General features: G+C 36.2%; 1 protein-coding gene across 1 annotated transcript in view; it reads left to right on the top strand.

Annotated features, from left to right (window-relative positions):
• Positions 1-237: 237 nt before the first annotated feature.
• LOC118562380 (dedicator of cytokinesis protein 3-like) overlaps positions 238-20037 on the top strand; it is a 79956-nt gene continuing 60156 nt past the window's right edge. Inside the window, exons 1-2 of the mRNA XM_036134739.1 lie at positions 238-295; positions 10781-10877. The gene's annotated coding sequence lies outside the window, so the exon portion shown is untranslated. The remainder of the gene's footprint in view (positions 296-10780; positions 10878-20037) is intronic.

The raw sequence follows: 20037 nt of genomic DNA, 5'->3' as shown, positions 1-20037 counted from the left end.
TCCAAGTATAGAAAACACTCTGCTGTATGTATTTTCTGCTAATCTGTCAAATTATTACAAGGTGGTACAACTCCTAATGCTTGATTAAAATGTGCTGGTTCCCAGATCTAAACAGCACATTTATGTTGAATATGACCGTATGCCACTGATTAGTGAAGCTTTAAAAAGACAGATTTTCTTCTAGCTCCATAACTTCATATAATTGTGCAACTTTTTCTTTTTTTTTTCTGTCTTCACAGGGAGTTTTTCCGGCCAGCTACATTCACTTGAAGAAAGCCATTGTTACCAACAGAGGGTGAGCTTAGAAACATGAGAGACTGTGACATGCTGTCTTTTGGTTATTGCATTTGTTGCAACCTCTGTGTGCTATTTTTTTAACTGCTTTAGATAAATCTGTAATTTGTCCTAACATACTTTAATAGCATCACTACATTTTACAATTTCCGGGGTGCAAATGAAAAACGTACAAAATGTACAAAATGCAAATGGAGCAAACAAAAGAAGAAAAATCTAAATCACATCAGTATTTGATGTTATCACCCGTTGCCTTCACACCAGCATCATTTCTGATAGGTACACCTTGAAAAGGTCAGGGATGCTGCAGCATTGCAGTCAGGTGTCTGATCAACCAATTAAACCAAACAGCTGCTAATGCTCATCAATGTCACATGAAGGTTGAGACACAGTTATGGGCCGACATTGAAACAGCTGTGCTGGATGCTTAAAACTGGGCGAGGAAGAGCCAATCTCTGCTACCAAGGGGAGGCTGTGGAAGACTGTTTCATGTCACTGTGGCAAGAACGAGCACAGCAACAAGACACAACGTAGTTCTACTGCATCAAAAGCTGATTATTCACCATCCCTCTGAATAATATTTCAGTGGAAATGATTTACCTGAAAGTAGATATTAGACAATCTAAAATCTGAATTGAGTCCACTTTCTTAAGACTTTTGCAATGTCACTGAAAACAACTCCAGATTTTCACAGAAATCCATAAGGTGCATATAATACCATAGTTTAGTTAAGCAATAAAAAAAGACATTGTCAAACTTACACATAATCTCATACAGGTATCAGTTGTATGCCAGTTATGAAATTGTGAATAATAAAAAAGAATAAAAGAATACTATATTCGGTACATATCCAGCTGTAAATTTAGTTCACAATACTAGTTATCTATATATTATACTCATAGGACAAATCAATCAGTAAAATTCTGTCTATAATGGTATACATCTCTATATTTATTCAGTAATAACCCATGTCCTGTACATATGGAACCATTGTTTATCCTGCACTTGCTGCTATTGCACTTCTGGTTAGATCTAAACTGCATTTTCTTGCCTTGTACCTTTACCTGTGTAATGACAATAAAGTTGAATCTAGTCTAATCTAATCTAAAATTGCTTTGAAACTGGAACAAAAGTCAGCAGCACATTTATTAACTTCTGAAATTATTGTGCGAACCTAATGCGGCTACTTCAGGTAATAGTAAATTAACCCGTTACACTGTTTATGGTATTCCCACCACTGTCAGAAACTAGTCATCAAAATATAATCGGAACAAAACAAAAGCACATGACCTAAACAATAGAGCTTGGTAGATTGCATCCATCTTGCTACTGAAAATTTAAATGAATTAAAGTCACAGATTATAATAACTACTGTAGAATGTGGCAAATCTAAAGCTAACTTTTTAACCCTACTGCTTTTAAAATAAATCTATCACTTAAACATCTTGTTAATGACCATTACAATGACGCCACACTTTTGGGAAATCGTATACATGGAGGTTGGTCTAAATGTTCGGTCTACTAAGAAAATGTAGCTGTTACTACCGTCTAAGTTCCCTTTCTTCTCCACATGATGCAGCCTTACACCATGGTAAGACCAGAGCACCGAAGGAAACAACCTCTTGTTAGCATCAAATACTTTTGTTTCAGATATTTTCATCACACACCCCCTGTTTCGTTTTGCATAATGTATGATTTTAGCAAAGAAAGTACAAAACACTTTTGCTCCAAACTGAATAATAATATCATCTTTAACTCACAGCAGCGCTGATATGATTATGTAAAACAATGCAGGAAGAAATCACTTGTGTCTGCAGTGACTGTGTTGTTCTGTGATACATTCTAAATGTTATTCAGTATGTTTTTTTTTTGTCTTGGGATGAATTGTTTAAAGACCCTTTCTCTGAATTATAATGCATGAAATAAACCCTTTTTTCTTTTTCACATTAAGCAATACATGTTTTAATACATTTGCATAATGATTACAAAACTACGAAAACAGGGGAAAAAACATCTAATTAACCAGTGTTAATGTCTGTTTAAATTAACAAAATATTTTTTTTCTTATAATTAAAGACAAGGATTGTAAATTAAGGGGATTTAAGGAATTTTTATTTTCTTATATCAAACTCCTCATCAGGGAAAGTGAGTATTATATATTACTGATAGTTAGAGAGTAGTTGATGAATTTTAGAAGATGATGCATAGTTAAAATTCAAGTGCGAGTACTGATCAAGAATCTGTCATCTCAGAGGACTTTCATGCTGCTTAAATTCACCTAGAGGAGGAAACTGACGAGGAAACGGGCATATTCATTGTCATGTTGGTTTTATACTCTCGCTGGGAGGAGCTAACATACAAGGCTGGGACTGAGGGAAATAATGAGGAATGATAAAAAATGGCTTCCACTGTATCAAACTGAAGAGAACTGAGACATATGAGACATTGGTATTCAACAATTATGTAAATTGTTCCACATTACATTTTCTTCAGAGGTTAAAGATATGCAGATAGGTTGCATGAGCAGAGTTTCTTTGTTACACGCGTTGCAAGATTGCTTAAAACAAGCATAATTCCCCAAGTAGCTCAATACGCCTCCCATCCAGCTTTGGAAAGCTGCCTTGAAGTTTAACAACTCCTCAATCAGGAGGGATGCCTTAAAGATACATGAGCATTCTTGGAAAGTTTCAGCATATTTTACATTTAGTCATCTAAAACCATTCTAGAAAAGTCTCCATACAAAATATCTGTTGGAGAATTTGAAAAGTTTTTATTTTTAAAGTAATTTCAGGTTTGAAATAGCATGCAGATATTGTACAGACTCAGTTTATACGACAGAAAGCTTTCTTTTTGCCCCAGCTGTAAGAACACTGATGTAAAAACCTACAGATAGAATCCGATAACACATTGACCGTCTGTTCTTATTAAGGCCAATGGAGAATAATGACTGCTGACCTACATATTACAGCAGGTCAAAGACAGCATATAGTACGTGAATTAATTTCTGACAGCACAGGTGTATTTCAATAAATCCAAATATCATTGACAGGTTATTTTATTCTAGTAATTTAACTGAGAATTTCATCTGGATGAATCATACACAGGGTGACATATTTCAAACGATTATTTCTGTTAGTTCTGAATTTCTTACAGTTAATGTAAACCCACATTTCAGTTTCTTGGAAAATAAGAATATTACATAAGACAAATGAAATATTTTTAATACAGAAATTTTAGCCCACTGAAGAGTTGTATGCAAAAATGACTGCAGCAATGCGGCATGGAGGCGGTCACCCAGTAGCACTGCTGAGGTGTTGGAGAAGTCCAGTGGCCGTATTCACAAAGAACCCCTGAGACTAAAAGTAGCTCTTAGTGATGTAATTTCAGGAAAAATCTAAGAATTTTAAGATTTTTCTCAGAATTTTACATCAGTAAGATTAAGGTCATTCTCAAAGCATCTTAGGCCTTCAGAGCTCAAGTGAAAAAAAATGTTTGGAGTAGTGAGGAGGACTTTTAGCAAGCCTAAGAGGATCTTAAACAGTGGAGGTCATAAACTTCTATAATAATCCTATAGTTTTTGCTCCTGATATGTAGACAAAATAAACTATCATCCTCATAGGGGGAAATTAATTCTTTTCAGTGGGAGGATGGGTTAAAGGTGCAGCTCTAGTAATGTAATATTATTGAGTAAGAATGAATAATAGGAAAAATATTGAATAATCATGAATACAAAGCAGATAAATAGACAAAGGCAAAGATTTTTATAGTATTTACAGACTATACCAGTGTGTAACAAAGCTATTAAGATATTCAAACAGAAACCTTTTTCAGTTGCCTGCAGTTTTGTTTTTGCTGAGCCTCAGTTGCATCAGCCTGTCTGCAGCTTATGAGACATAAAGCGGTTTTCATTTTTAGGGCATGAAATTTAGCTGTAAAAGAAAAACAAAACAAACAGGGAACTCCTCCCATATCTACTTTGTTTTAAGAGGGTCTCTAAACTTAACATACATTTTTTGTGCTGATTTTAAAGGTTGCAGAATGTCACTTTACAATATGAAGGGTCTCTCTTTTAGACGTGTATCAAAGAAAATGGCCTCTTTCATATTAATACCATATTTCAGTGTAGATCCTATTAAAATGCTGTTATAATGAGCACTTTTTAAAAAAAATAAATAAAAAAAGCCATGTTGAGAAGATGTTATTTGCATAATGTGGACCTGCATTTTACTTGATCACACTGTCTCCCTCCCCTCATGACATCTGATGCCACACACCATCGCTCTACCATGATTGTGGTATTCTTGAACAGTCAGTAGACTGTAGAGTAGAACAGCATGGCATACATGGCAGGCTCAACTTCTTGGTTTGAGATAAACCCGATCACATGTCTGTTTTTATCCTCATGCATATAATAAAGAGTTTGCATATTAGCCTAAGGAGGCAGACCCTGTCATAATATTAACACACATTGATAAGACGACTGTGTCCAACATATAAACAGTAACGTGAAAGGAATACCCTGCAAGATAAACTGCTATCATGCCTAGTTTTTCAGTCGTGGTAAAGTGTGCTGTGACTAAAATAGTGAGCCTTATCATTATCAATCAAAACGTGACCATTTAAAAGACCTCCTCCATAAACCGAAATCACTACTCACTTGGAATTTGAGGTCCCGGAGCTCTGGTGTATGGCACCCTCGCCTCTGTCAGTCTGCCCCAGGGCAGCTGTGGCTACTAACATAGCTCACCACCGTCAGGGTGTGAATGGGTGAATGACTAAACTGTAGTGTGAAGTGCTGTGGAGGTTGTCAGACGAGTTAAAAGCGCTATACAAGTACAAGCCCTTTACCATATTAAGGGGTTTACTTTTTTACTTTGATAACAATTTGCAATATTTTGCGTGATTATTGCTAAAACATGGCTGCTTAAGATCAAATTCTTTTCTCATTGTCAGCAATGTTGCAGAAATTTGAAGCTGACTCATGAACATTTTCACAAAATAAAACTAGTTTAGATAAATGGATTCATCTTGTAAAATTATTCAAATAAAATAATCTTTATCCAGAAAAACAGAGATCTTGAAAAATCAACATAAACTGGAATGGAGAATCTAATAAATATTTAATTACTTTTTAAGATTTATTGAACAATAACTAAAACGTCTTTGAGTTATGGATTATAGCAGCTATAATGATACTGGTTTAATACTAACTAATATGACAGAGGGACAAATAAATTAACACACAAAGTACGTTTTTTTGTTTAAACACAGAGCAATAAAACAACAGTAAAAAGTCAAAAGCTATTTCTGTACTGAAATTTTAATGAAACTACATTAACAATGTGTGAATTTCTAGTTTGAAAGGTCAGGTGGAGGAGGCCAGTGGATAAATATTACACTAGTTTTTATTGGACACAATCTATGCGATTTAAAAAAAAAAAAAAAGAAGAAGAAGAAGAGAGAAGCTGTTCCTAAAAATGGCCTGGAGAACATTTTGAAGCAGGAGCAGAGTGTTTGGGCAGAAGGAGGTTTTTCTTCTGCTGTCATAGCTGGAGGAGCGATTCAGATTCTGTGTTTGGTCTGTCAGAAAGCCTCAGCAGCAGGAAGGTGTGATTTGTCCAGAGTGAAAAATAACATGTATGTGAAAGGCTCACAGTTATTGACAGTGCAAGTCAAGTTTAGATGTCCACACTTTTTGACTAGTGCTGGATATAAATCATGAGCACAGATGAGTGGGTCTAAGGTTAAGGAAAGCGTGGATGCAGCTAAATAATACGTCATGGTGATTCTGCTCCACCTCGACCAGGGACATAAGCGAGGATCCTGTTTGTAGACTTCAGTTCAAACTTCAACGTGATCAACCCTGACATCCTCCATCAGAAACTCACCGATAACCGGCTTTCCTACTGACGGACAGAAGGTGAGGCTTCGGAGCATCTTCTCAGGCCAAAGAACAATCAACACTGGCGCCCCCCAGGGGTGTGCTCTCTTAACCTGACTCTAGCCATATGGATTTCGCTCCGCCTAGCTCCACTCACATCCATCTGGGACATCTCCATAGGAATTGCCTTTTTTAAAGGCTGGGCCTTATCAAAAATCCTTGCATATGATTGGATAAGCCACTTGTCTGTCATCTTTATCGACGTGTTATTTCAACCAGTCACACCGAAGCTAACCCTTGACGCTGTGAAAGCGACGCAGGAAAAAACAAAACTTTTTTTTTTATGTGTTTGCGGTTCTAGTGGCACGCGTTTTATTGACAGTGAGCTGACAGGAAGAGGGGGGGAGGACAGGCGGCAAAGCGCCGCGGGTCGGAGTCGATCCCGGGCTGACCGCGTCGAGGACTAAAGGCCTCCTAATATGGTTTGCGCTAACTGCCACGGGCGCGCCCCGGAAAACAAAACTTGCCAAATCCGGTCGGGAAAAGGGCGAAAACATTGTTTCCACCAACAAAAGCCTTCAGAGCCGTTTTCTGATGTTCTTTTAATGAATCAATATTAGGTAGTTTGGACAATACGGAAGAAATAGCAGCATCAATGTTAACGCTTGCTTCCTCGATGCGAGCCGCCATTGCCTAAATCAAAACAGTCTCACATCACGGTCGCTTCTCCACTACCTCACATCTATGAAACTCCAGCCCTGCGTCCTGATTGGCTAGACAATAAAATTGGTTGGAGAAATCACTTTCTATGGGAGAGGTCCCAGATGTATGTGAGTGAAGCTAGGCGGAGCTAAATCCATATGGCTAGAGTCAGGTTAGTGCTCTCTCCCCACCTGGAGCTAAACCTGCTAAAGGCAGAAGACAGTGGAGATCACGGTGAACTTCAGGAGAACCCCTCATACTCTCTCCCCCGCCCCCCCCCCATCCCCCCCCATACTCAACAACACGGTCTAAATGTGGATCACATCTGGTTCCTAAGAATCACCCTCTCTCTGCGCTTCAGATGGTCCCCACTTATTGACTACATCTGAAAGAAGTCACAGCAAAGACTGTACTTCCTGCGGCATCTTGAGGAGTACAACCTTCCGCACGAGCCTACTAAACATCTTCCACACTGCCATCATCCAGTCTGTCTTGTGCTTATTTATCTGTGTAGGGTTCAGCTCATCTACCAAACTAGACAGGTCCAAACTGCAGCGAACAATTAGATCTGCAGATAGGATCATCAGGACTGACCTTCCACCCATTCATGACCTGTGCAGCTCCAGGACCTAAAAATGGACAGCTAAAGTAGCTGTCGACCCGACTCATCCTGGTCAAAGATTATTCAGACTTTTACCTTCAGGTTGGACCTATTGGGCTCTGATACAATGAGCTGACAAAGAGTCAGTTCCTCTCCCCATCCTGTGTCTCTGAAGAACACCTCACAGCCAGGGGAGGCAGCTACTTTGCAGGAAACAATGGGCATATTTGCCGGTTTTTCCACTACTTGTATGGAATGTGGATGTTGTGCATATATATATATATATATATATTATATATATATATATATATATATATATATATATATATATATATATATATATATATATATATATATATATATATATATATATATATATATTAACAACCACTCTTGTGCATACTGTCCCTGTTCTTGTCCTTGAAAGCATTAGTTGTTGTTATAGATTATAGTTGCTGCTGCTCAGCTATTCTGTTCTTTGGTTTTGATTATTTCACAATACCGGCGTTGGAATTCAAATTAAAATTTGTTGTTTGTACCCACAAACGTGGCAAAGAAAAGGTTAATTCTGATTCTCATTAATGGACAGCTGATGAAACAAAATAAAGTTGCCAATGGTCAAAGGGTTAACACTGTTAAAATTGGAAGCACAGTTGTGGGGTTTTTATGTTTTGAGACAAATATTAGAAAAAAATAACACTTCTCATGAATTTGAAAAGAGCCACAGAAAGTATATTTAGGATTGTTGAATATTTGGATTGGAAACAACAGAGGCGGAAGAGCTGCCAGCGATGCTAAAGATGTTCTGGAGGTTGATGGAGGACAGAAATGATAACTTGGATCAGAGCTGAGATGTGGAGTGTGATGCTTGATCAAAGTGAACGTTAATACACATTTACAGAATAAAGATGGATGATAAATGCAGGCGAATAAAAATGAGCTAGAATCAGGGGATTCAAGGGCAAAAAAAAAAAGCTAAAATAAATATTGGATAGAATGCTGTGTGGGGAATATGGAACAGGAATAGGGGCTGAAAATTGGAAAAAGAAGAAAGGAGAGCATAAACATGCTTGAGCTAACAGAAACGGGGTCAGCAGGAGTGTGATGGCCTGTCTAGGGTCCGCCAGGCCGCAACAAGATAATCCATCCTCATCAGACCTCACACAGCTGCAAAACACATTATATTATTTTTACAATTATTTTATTAACAAAAGCCATTTTCTTTTTAAATTTTAACTCATAAAACAGCCTCAGGATGAAGATGTGCCAAAATAATGAACAAAACAGAACATCTTAAATATTAACCCAACTTACCCATTAAAATGTTGTACAATAAAGGTGTTTAAAGAAGCACTCGCCAGGTAAAGGTGTGACTGGTTGGGATGAGCAACGGATGAATGATGAGTGATCCGCAGCAGCGTCATCATACGTCATCTATACGACAGTAATCATAAGGAGTTAGGCTTGCACATGTCAAAAAACTGAAGTTAAGAAAGAAACTTGAAGAAGAGCAACACAAAGTATGGAAGTGAATTAGGAACGGGGGAATGGAGGACTAGAAAAGTAGAGGGAACATCTGAAGCCCAAGTAGTGTGGGTGAACTCAGCAGGCAGTTTTCTTCTACTGATCTGCTGGGAGATCAGCTAATCTGGTACATTGTTCCTATTAATTAAATAGCTACGAAACAGCGGAGAAGCTGGCACAGGAGTGAAAACACATTGGAAGCAAAGTACGGGTATGGAAGAGGAAAAATCTGGCATCCATGGCAGAGAAAATGAAAAATAAGGTGCATGGTTATTTCTGACTTCCAGCCTTAAACTGAGAGTCAGCTTTTAGTTTTAACCAACCCCTCTACCCTCTGGGAAAACAATATACACAACGTAGTATGGACAATACTCCTATAAAATGAAATGTGAAAGGTGAAGTCTTTGTCCTACCCTGATTATTTCACCAAAGTATTCATCATGGCTGGTCATCAGTCAAAAAAAAAAAAAAAATATACACCATATATATATATATATATATATATATATATATATATATATATATATATATATATATATATATATATATATATATATATATATTATAATTATCAAATTACTGCTCAATTACTGTGAAAATACTGCTCATCAAAGTATTGTTTCCTGCCTGGTAATTTTTAGTCCAGTATATCAACATTTTTACAGCAATACATATTTTTCTTTAATTTCTCCTCGCTGCAATATTTAACAATGTCCTCGGAGTCATTCAGGCAGAAAAAGGTTCCCAAACCGCATTGATGAGCGTGAGTTTTCAACACAAAGACAACTTGGAAAAGAAACAAAACAATTTTAAATTGATTTCTCTGAGAACTTTGTTGCTCTCAGTAAGTCACAAACACAAAAATATGAAAAAAAAAATCCCAAAGATAACAGTTTGAAAAGCATTAATTGGCAGAACAAGGTGATTTCTGACACTGTTACTGAAGATCAACTGTTGGTGGAAGCGTCTCCAAAGTACTGTGTCAGTTTTTGATGGATTTTTTTCTTACGTCTTAAAAGATACCTTCCTCTGGCTTAAATTCATTTATTTTTTAAGGTTGACACATTCTGTTTTTTCTCCCACTCGTCTACATGGACTGGACTAAAATGAGTAGAATGACTTGATTTAGACCACTATAAAACACGTCTTACTGCTTGGAAGCAAATTGTTCACCACTATGGTTGAAATTCTGTACAAAACTGTTTGTTATAAAATGGAGTAATTGCAATTATTCAGAAAAGTTTACATATTTAGTTTCCCTTTTACTCCTGGTAATAACTCAGTCTGATGTCTCTCTTTTTGGGGTAATGTCCTTTAAACTCTGGTTGGTCTCAACAACTTCAGTGATGCATTGTTTTAAAGAAAATATTTATGCCATTATGTTTGACTTTTCTAGCTGCTGCATTTTTAACAAAGCTATAAATGATCAAAGTATTTTCTGCTGCCACCTGGATGAGACTTTTCTGAAATAGGTGCAGTAATCACATTCTGAGATTTGTATTTATTTATTTCTTTTTGTGGAGCAGCTGTTTTGTTGTGATTTCCTTGACTGTCTCTTTGAAATTCCAATAAAAGTAAGAATGTATTTTCAATGATGTGTTGAAACCTAAGTCATAGTCATACAGCACAGTAAATGAAGTTTCATTCATTAGTTGGTTATCGACTCACTGTCAATGATAGCTGATGTTCTTGTAGGATATATTAAGCTTTTGAAATAAATAATCGTTGAATGCATTGGCTGTTAATAAATATGTGGTTTTTCTTTCATCTCTGCACAGGCCTCACGAGACAGTGATCCCCCTGGAAGACCCAATTGTTACGGAGGTGACATTGACTCTTCAGGAATGGGCCTTACTATGGAAACAACTCTATGTGGTAAGCACAAAACTGTGTACAACTACTTAAAAGGCCTAAATATAAAACAAACAAAAAAAACTGACATCACGGGAGATTTATTTAAGCCTTACTTTACACATCTTGGGTTTATTCTAAAGATGTCACAGAATCAGCAACATCATAAATAAATGGTGATTTGTGCACTAGTCAAGTTCAGCAGATGTACACAGTTACCTATTTTAGTATCAGGTCACAGTTGCCTTCTCTTCAGATGAAAACCGCAGATGCAGTGAAGGCACCAATGAGATACAAAAACACTTGTGCTTTATTATTGTTATCATTTAGCTGGAGGAATCATGTCAGAAAGTTTTGTAATCAAAATGTGATGCTCAAGAATGTAGTGAGCAAAATTATTCATTTCTTTATTTATTTATTCAGTTTTGGTGTATCGGACTACAAAATGCAAAAATACGACATCATTTTTTTGTTCTGAAAAATAACTAGAAATACTGGTAATCAATTATATCTTGCTGGTGGTGCACTAATGTGAGAAGTACCCCTCTGCAACCAAGTGCAATTTAGATAAATTAGGTTTGAAACATTTTTGCATAGAAATCAAGCAGCCCACACTGGAAAAGAGGATGAAATCTGCCTGTTTTTTCAATCCAGCAGCATGGCAGGTCACTTTTTTCACACCAAGTTTTGAATTTGTTCTCTCTGTTTTCTGGTGCCAGTAAAGTCAAAGATGTAAATAATAGACAAGAAACCCAGAAATTCCTTGACTTTAATCTTATTGTGACATTTAAAGCCAACCTCTCAGACTTGTTTTGCTGCCTTTCAGGACGAGGAAAAATTGTTGATGATGATTCTAAAATCCGACATACTGAGAGACAGAAGATTCAAGTGAGAGGAAGACAAATAGCTAACCACTGTGCAGATTTAGAGTGATGGCTTCATGCTGTGTGCACATAATGCCACTTGATAAACTTGACACTAGTTTTGCCTCGAGTATTATGAAAAGACTGAGAACAGCTGCCGTTGGTGCACTGAAACACCAATAACAGTTGTTCAGTGTGGGTCTAGTTTTGCAACTCCAAACTTCTTTGAGTAGAAAAATCAAACTTAATGCCTGTTAGACAGCTGATTCTGATTATGTGCTTTTGTCCTATTGTATGTTGGTAATTGGTTTTCAAAATAAGATATTTGATCATAATTGAAGATAAAAGTAAATTCTATAGGCTGTCCACTTGCATCACAATTAATATATGCTGTACCATTTTCATCTCACCAGCTCATCTGTTTTTTAAAATTTGCATTTGCATAATCTTTATGATGTTTATATTGTTCCATGTTTTGCTTTTGTCTTTAAGTTTCCAATTAAGATAAAGTTATCTTTAGTTGCTTACATCCAACTTAGATTAATCAGTTTTAGTTTAAAAAGACATTGAGCATGTGCAGAACAGGTTTCAGGTAAAATTCAGAACTGTGCACAATTTTAGGCACACATGGAAGAAAACCTGTAAATTCTGTTTTATTTTTTTTAATTTTTCAAAACATGGTAATGTTTTACTTTTATTAGTCAACCAGAAGCAGCGAATAAACATAAGACTAATCTGAGTAAAACTATTTGGTGTGACCACCATTTAAATTTGAAACAACATCCCTTCTTTTGTATACATGTGCTACATTTATTTTAAAGGAACATGAATGCTGCTCCAAATATCTTAAATATCCAACCACGGATCTGTGGATATAGACTTCCACATAACACTTGTTCTGGTTCTTAAAGACATGTGCATTGTGGGATCATTGTTTAGATGGATAATAAATTTGGTAGCAATCATGCTAGTATTGCATGATGGATAAGTATGTTCCTGCATTTGTGTACACCATTAATCTCGATTCAATTCCTAACTGCATTTGCAGAAATGCAGACTGAAACTTGCAAGGAACCTCTATCATGCTTTGCTGTTGCCTGCAGACAGTCATAATGGTACTGCTCTCCCTGCAGCCCATTACCAAACAGGACTATGCTGCAGCAAAATTGATAAAATTTGAAGTCATCAGTCAAGAGCACCTGCTCTCATCTCGATTGCGTCTTCTTCATGGTTTAGCCGCCCTGCCTTGCCTTATATTTGGAGATCTGAGGTCAGGAGAGCATTATTAATCACTTGAGGGGCAATTTATTTACAGCAACACAGTCCATGTAAAATCCAGAAAAGAACAGACAGACAAACACACTATATACTTACAGTAATTGTAAGCTTAAAGCAGATGTAACAGTTAAAACCAAACCTGCTGCACTGTGGATTTCTGGCTGGAGCTCTTCAATAAAAACCTCCTCTGGTCAAACCTCACTGAACAGTAAATGGTTGTACCGGAGTAATCCTGCATGCTGCCAGTTATGACCATAAGGTACTTTAAGCTTCTAGGAGAAATGTTTTTGTGATGGTTATGCCTTCTTGCTGCTCTCAGTGTGTGACCTATCACATGAAATGGTCTTCCACAATCTCACCTTGGTCGCTGTTCAGTTGTTTCATGCTTAGTTTTAAGCCTCCTACAGAGCTGTTTCTGTTTCAGTTAATGACTGAAACCACCTGTACGGGAAATCAATGGTCAGTAGTATCTGCTTGGTATTATTAGTTGCTCAAACACGTGGTTCAAATCCTACAAAAGCCTTAAGTTTTTAAGTTTTTATGCTGGTTTGAAAACAAAGATTAGTAACAAAAATTATTTATTTGATCTTTGGTTTCTCACTTTTTAAACTGCCTAAAAATATACAAGAATTTTTAAGTCTAAGTATGTTTTCTGTACAGTTTATGTCTGGCTATGCTGAAAGAAATTAAGGTTACACAATCAAAAACCCACAGAATAAACAAAAAATACAGTGTATTTAGTCTTTTTTTTTTTTTTTACAAAGTTAACTTTTTTCTCTTGATGGTTTATTTGAACAAACTCAAACATATGGGGGTTTATTGTAGCTCTAACAGATGAAATTTTAAGATCAAATCTGTGGAAAGTAATTGTATGGAAACAGTAAATATGGGGCAAATATGGGCCCCAAAACAATCCTGTGCTCTATTTTAGTTTTCTGACTAAACATCTGGCCTGAAACCATCTTTATTAAGGTGAGGTCCACATTTAACAACCTATGGGTTAATTTTCCTTTTTATGGAGAAATTACATTTGTTCTTTGTTAAGTTTGGTTCCCTTTAAGTGTCTGATTTATAGGGTGATGGAAAAAGTGATGTTCTAGATCTGCTATACTTAACAGTAAACATAATTTTTATGATCTTCATATTTATCTTGAGTGCATTTCTGTCCAAAGTCAACCTGACTGGAGCTTAAATATGGTGTTTTTACCATTAAATCTTCTTTCTTTGTGTCATTCATTTTTACATTTGAGTAGAAATAAATCTGCAGCTAAATGGATAAAGGAGGATTTCTGTGATTGATGCCTTCAGGAAGTCTAAATTTGTCACTGTCCCTCCCTTTCTTTATCTGTTCGGTGGGCTGGTTTCATCACTCATCTTCCTCATGTCCTGCCAGTTCTGTCACACTGTGCTTCTATTCAAAATTAACAGACTTTTGTCTTTCCTGTTAGCCAGAATTGGAAAGATGAAAGACAAGATTTTTATTGTCAGAGCCCATTTTAAATGTTTTCTATTTTCATCTTTACAAACCTCACATTGTCTTGTTAATGGCATTGTAGATCCAGCATCAAGAGCATTTCATGTTTGGTGTACAAATACGGTCTGGATTAATAACTAGAACATAAATTACTAAAATAACACGAAAATGTTCAAGGATGGGGACTGGATGCTCTAGTAATCTGGTGCATTAGGGTCTTTAAGCAGATAAAAATAAAAGAACTGCTTTCAAAAACAAATGTTCTGTTTCACTGAGAAAGCTGCCTCATAATAGGATAATATGAACACACTGAAAAGCTTTAAGTAGGTTATAGCCATGACAACATGGCTAATATGTGGGATGTCAGATGTAGAAGTGTGGGAAAATACATTTACCCACACTTTATTTGAACGTGATGCAGACCAGACCAGCTATCGCACACAGTTAGTTCTGGATACTTTTGCAGATGTTTTCGTCTGGTGACACTTTACCAGAACTGCAACCATGAAAGTTACAGTTATTACGTTTTTCAACAGTGTTGCTCATCTCAAACTCAAAGTGGTTTTCAAATATTAGCTTGCTTTGAGCCATGAGAAGTGAGTAAAGTGCAGAAGAAGGCGACAGTAAATCCTTAACCCATATCAACTTAAAAGGTTCTCATGCTCCGTTATTCTTTTCAGTGATTTTATTTGTAAATATTAATATTTCCAGTAATGATTCATGAATGCCTTAATATATTAGGAATACAGTGGTGATAAAATAGAAAATACACCTTTATTGTTTTTACACGTAACATTTACTTATAAACACTTGCTCAACAGAGCAGTGGATGCTCCACACAGTTTGAGGGCCAGTTGTTCAAAAAGCATCTCAGTGTATTAAAAGTTAAAACCGCAGTTGTTGCTTCCTAAGATGTTAGGTTAAACATGCTGTTTTACAAGGATTTAAGTATACACACCTGAACGTCAAATGGATAATCTTTATGCTCTTTGATGTGCTCTTTGATGTGTGTCAAAGCAACTTTTAAATGTAAAGTGACATGAACTTATGGGGTGCCCCCAGAGACATAAATCAAAATTAACTTCCATATACACATGTTAAATTAAACTCTTCCATATAATGTAGTGAAAACCGTGCATAAACACTAGTGAAAAGCTCTCACATACACTAGTGAAAACATTTACCTCTTATATAACCTACTGAAAACCTTGCACAAACACTAGTGAAAAGCTCTCACATGAACTAGTGAAAACATTTATCTCTTATATAACCTACTCAAACGTTCTCATACAAAGTAGTGAGAACTGTTCATATAAACTGGTGAAAAGCTTTACCTTTCATATACACTACTGAAAAGCTTTCATAAACACTACTGAAAAGCTTTCATATACACTACTGAAAAAGCTTTTATATACACTATTGAAAAAGCTTTTATATACACTACTGAAAAAGCTTTCATATACACTACTGAAAAAGCTTTCATATACACTATTGAAAAAGCTTTTATATACACTACTGAAAAAGCTTTCATATACACTATTGAAAAAGCTTTTATATACACTACTGAAAAAGCTTTCATATACACTATTGAAAAAGCTTTTATATACACTACTGAAAAAGCTTTCATATACACTATTGAAAAAGCTTTTATATACACTACTGAAAAAGCTTTCATATACACTATTGAAAAAGCTTTTACATACACTACTGAAAAAGCTTTCATATACACTACTGAAAAAGCTTTCATATACACTATTGAAAAAGCTTTTATATACACTATTGAAAAAGCTTTTATATACACTACTGAAAAGCTCTCACACACACTACTGAAAAGCTTTCATATACACTACTGAAAAGCTTTCATATACACTATTGAAAAAGCTTTTATATACACTACTGAAAAGCTCTCACACACACTACTGAAAAGCTTTCATATACACTACTGAAAAGCTTTCATATACACTATTGAAAAAGCTTTTATATACACTACTGAAAAGCTCTCACACACACTACTGAAAAGCTTTCATACATACTACTAAAAAGCTACGGATTTCAGTTGAAACGGAAGGCATTTCACTTGAAACGGAAGGCATTTCACTTGAAACGGAAGGCATTTCAGTGAAACAGGAAGGAGCGTCATTAACCCGGAAGTTATTGTAAACAGAGGTCACTCCGGTTAGCTCCGTACATTTTGTGCAATCTCCGGCCGATATTTTATCAAATATAATTATTGATTACTGCTGAGTAGTGATGGGTCCGGCAACACCGATGCGTCGGCGCATGCGTCGAGTTCATAGAGCAAAACCCGTGTCGATGTGCGTATCGCTATGGAAAAGTCACGTGATTGATACAGGAACTGTTTCGAACTGATTGACGCGCTGAACTGTGTTTATAAGCAGTGTTCTGTTCCCTCTAAGCTGCACGCGTGTGCATTCGCGCATCTGGATTCAGCACGCACAGCAAAGCTATGCAGCGCAGTAAATAAAAGCCAAGCTGAACTGTTAGTTTTTTTTTTTAACCATTTTGCAACTCTGGTGAGATGGTGTTCCGCAGTCTCGCTCTGTGAGCACCAGGTGCTGATCGGAGCGCACCACTGATGGATTTGGCAGACGACTTTATGGTTGGGCAGGTTGCGCTGTGCGTCTTTGTTCTGAGCCTTGTGTCATAAAAACAGCTGATCTACCCTGAGTGGGAAGCTGCTGCTCTGAGTAGTTCTGCATCACTCTGTCATACTCAGCGTTTCTGATTTCAAAACAGATGATATAAGTCAGGTAACTAAACACAGCGTCCGATCAACCATGAGTTGAACGTGAACACGAGCATGAAAAAAAGCCCGATCAATGGAACGCACATAACTCGATTCATCATGGCAACGACAGAAAAGCTTTGGAACTGCGCATGTCCTGCGAGTAGAATTAAACATTTTTAAAGAAGGCATATGAACAATATTAAACCATAAGAAACAATACCATTGCTGCTGAAAACGGCAAGAGAATTTTTTTTTGAAAAAGTCAATGCATGCGCAATATGAAAGTTATGTGATGGAGAATTAAAGCAGTTTTCTCACACTTCACTAGTTCAACACAAAAGGTTGTGGGGGGCATTGATTACTAAAAGCATTGAAAGGACATGGCAGCAAATCATGATAAAATACAGTTTAACCAGGCAAGGTTAAGTTAAAAGTTTTATGTTTAACAGTATTCAACTAAAGCATTAATTGGTTATATTCAACATATGCAATTAATGATGGGATGGTGTGTGTTATTGAAATAACTGATATGCTCATCTTTTAGCCATTGTTCACCAATCCTAAAAATGAGTTGACACTGATTGTCTTGTAGATGTTTAATGTGCCAACCTCACTTTACAACTACATAGGCTATGGAATGGAAAATTAGAGTTGGAAGTGCCAAAATTTGATACAGAATACATTATTGCTTTCATTCTGCATAGTTATTTTATTAATCTTGTGGGTCTCTGACTATGGAACACCTTTAAAGTGTAACTCACTAACATTTCTGACAGCGCAACATACAGTTGCCTCTGAGAGATTTTCTGGGTCTCCTACGTTATTAAAAAGCGGCCGTTGGCATAAAAATGAAGAGCAGCACAAAGAAATTGTTAAGAACTGAGCGTGTTCCCTCGTTATTTTAGAAAAGCGATATGGGGCTGAGAATATTGAAATAAATCATCTGACGACCCCAAATGAGCCCCAGGACCATCTTCACAAAAGCTGTCTGCCCCTACTTCAGGCATGTTATTGGGCAGTTTGTTGTTTATAAATCATGAACTAAAATGCCAATTTGTTCTTTTTACATAACATTTGGCAACATTTGACATTGCAGTGGGCAGGCAGACCCAAAGTGCCACAGCTAATGCCATCCAGGAGGTGCACAGATACTTGGCAGAGGGTCCCAAGATCCTATGATAGACTGGAAAAATCAAAAGACAGTCTGTCCAAACCTCTTCCGCTTTTCATTACAATTTCTCTGCACTCCAGCATCATCTGTGCTTCATTGGGTCTTTTACAGTTGGAGAAGTGATATCAAAAAAGCGTAACAAATTCAATATCAAAACGTCGAAAACAACTTATTTTTTTGAATAAAAATTTGTAAAAAAATAAATAAATAAAAAAATGCCAGTCCACAAGCATCCTCATTCACAACATGTTTACTTAGAGGGTATTACGTTATGATACAGGTTCACATTATTTATTGACTGTATAAAAAAAATCAAAGATATTTTAAATTCAAATGAAAATATGAAATAATACAATGCAACATACAATGACTTAAATTGTATTATTGTGTATACTAGGTCATCTAATCAGTGTCAGTTAACGCTGTCAACTAGGTTGCCTGTAGGGATTTTTAACGTCCAGCAGGTGTCAGTATTCAGTGACACAGTATCAATACAGTTTGGCAACGTGTCGAAACATTTCATGACGCCTCATCGACCCATCGCTACTGCTCAGCTACCCGCTGAACACTTGCAGAAGCAGGGGCATTACTCAACTTTATTTTAGCTTATCCTGTCAAATGCTACAATGCTAAACCGCTATTTAAGTAGTGGGTATGAAATCTTTTTTTAGTAGTGTGTATGAAAGCTTTTCAATTGTGTTTATGAAAGCTTTTCAGTAATGTATATGAAAGTTTTTCAGTAGTGTATATGAAAGGTTTTTCAGTAGTGTATATGAAAGCTTTTCAGTAGTGTATATAAAAGCTTTTTCAATAGTGTATATGAAAGCTTTTTCAGTAGTGTATATGAAAGCTTTTTCAGTAGTGTATATGAAAGCTTTTCAGTAGTGTATATGAAAGCTTTTTCAGTAGTGTATATGAAAGCTTTTTCAGTAGTGTATATAAAAGCTTTTTCAGTAGTGTGTGTGAAAGCTTTTTCAGTAGTGTGTGTGAGAGCTTTTCAGTAGTGTATATAAAAGCTTTTTCAATAGTGTATATGAAAGCTTTTCAGTAGTGTGTGTGAGAGCTTTTCAGTAGTGTATATGAAAGCTTTTTAAGTAGTGTATATGAAAGCTTTTTCAGTAGTGTATATGAAAGCTTTTCAGTAGTGTGTGTGAGAGCTTTTCAGTAGTGTATATGAAAGCTTTTTCAGTAGTGTATATGAAAGCTTTTTCAGTAGTGTGTGTGAGAGCTTTTCAGTAGTGTATATAAAAGCTTTTTCAATAGTGTATATGAAAGCTTTTCAGTAGTGTATATGAAAGGTAAAGCTTTTCACCAGTTTATATGAACAGTTCTCACTACTTTGTATGAGAACGTTTGAGTAGGTTATATAAGAGGTAAATGTTTTCACTAGTTCATGTGAGAGCTTTTCACTAGTGTTTGTGCAAGGTTTTCAGTAGGTTATATAAGAGGTAAATGTTTTCACTAGTGTATGTGAGAGCTTTTCACTAGTGTTTATGCACGGTTTTCACTATATTATATGGAAGAGTTTAATTTAACATGTGTATATGGAAGTTAATTTTGATTTATGTCTCTGGGGGCACCCCATATGAACTAACCAGAACTAAATCAAATCCAGACATTTTGAATAATACATTAAAAAGGAAAAGATA

The sequence above is a fragment of the Fundulus heteroclitus genome, unplaced genomic scaffold (genome assembly GCF_011125445.2).
Source record: "Fundulus heteroclitus isolate FHET01 unplaced genomic scaffold, MU-UCD_Fhet_4.1 scaffold_90, whole genome shotgun sequence".
Classification (NCBI taxonomy): domain Eukaryota; kingdom Metazoa; phylum Chordata; class Actinopteri; order Cyprinodontiformes; family Fundulidae; genus Fundulus; species Fundulus heteroclitus.
Note: the sequence above shows the minus strand (reverse complement) of the source record. Positions and strands in the feature narration are given on the sequence as shown.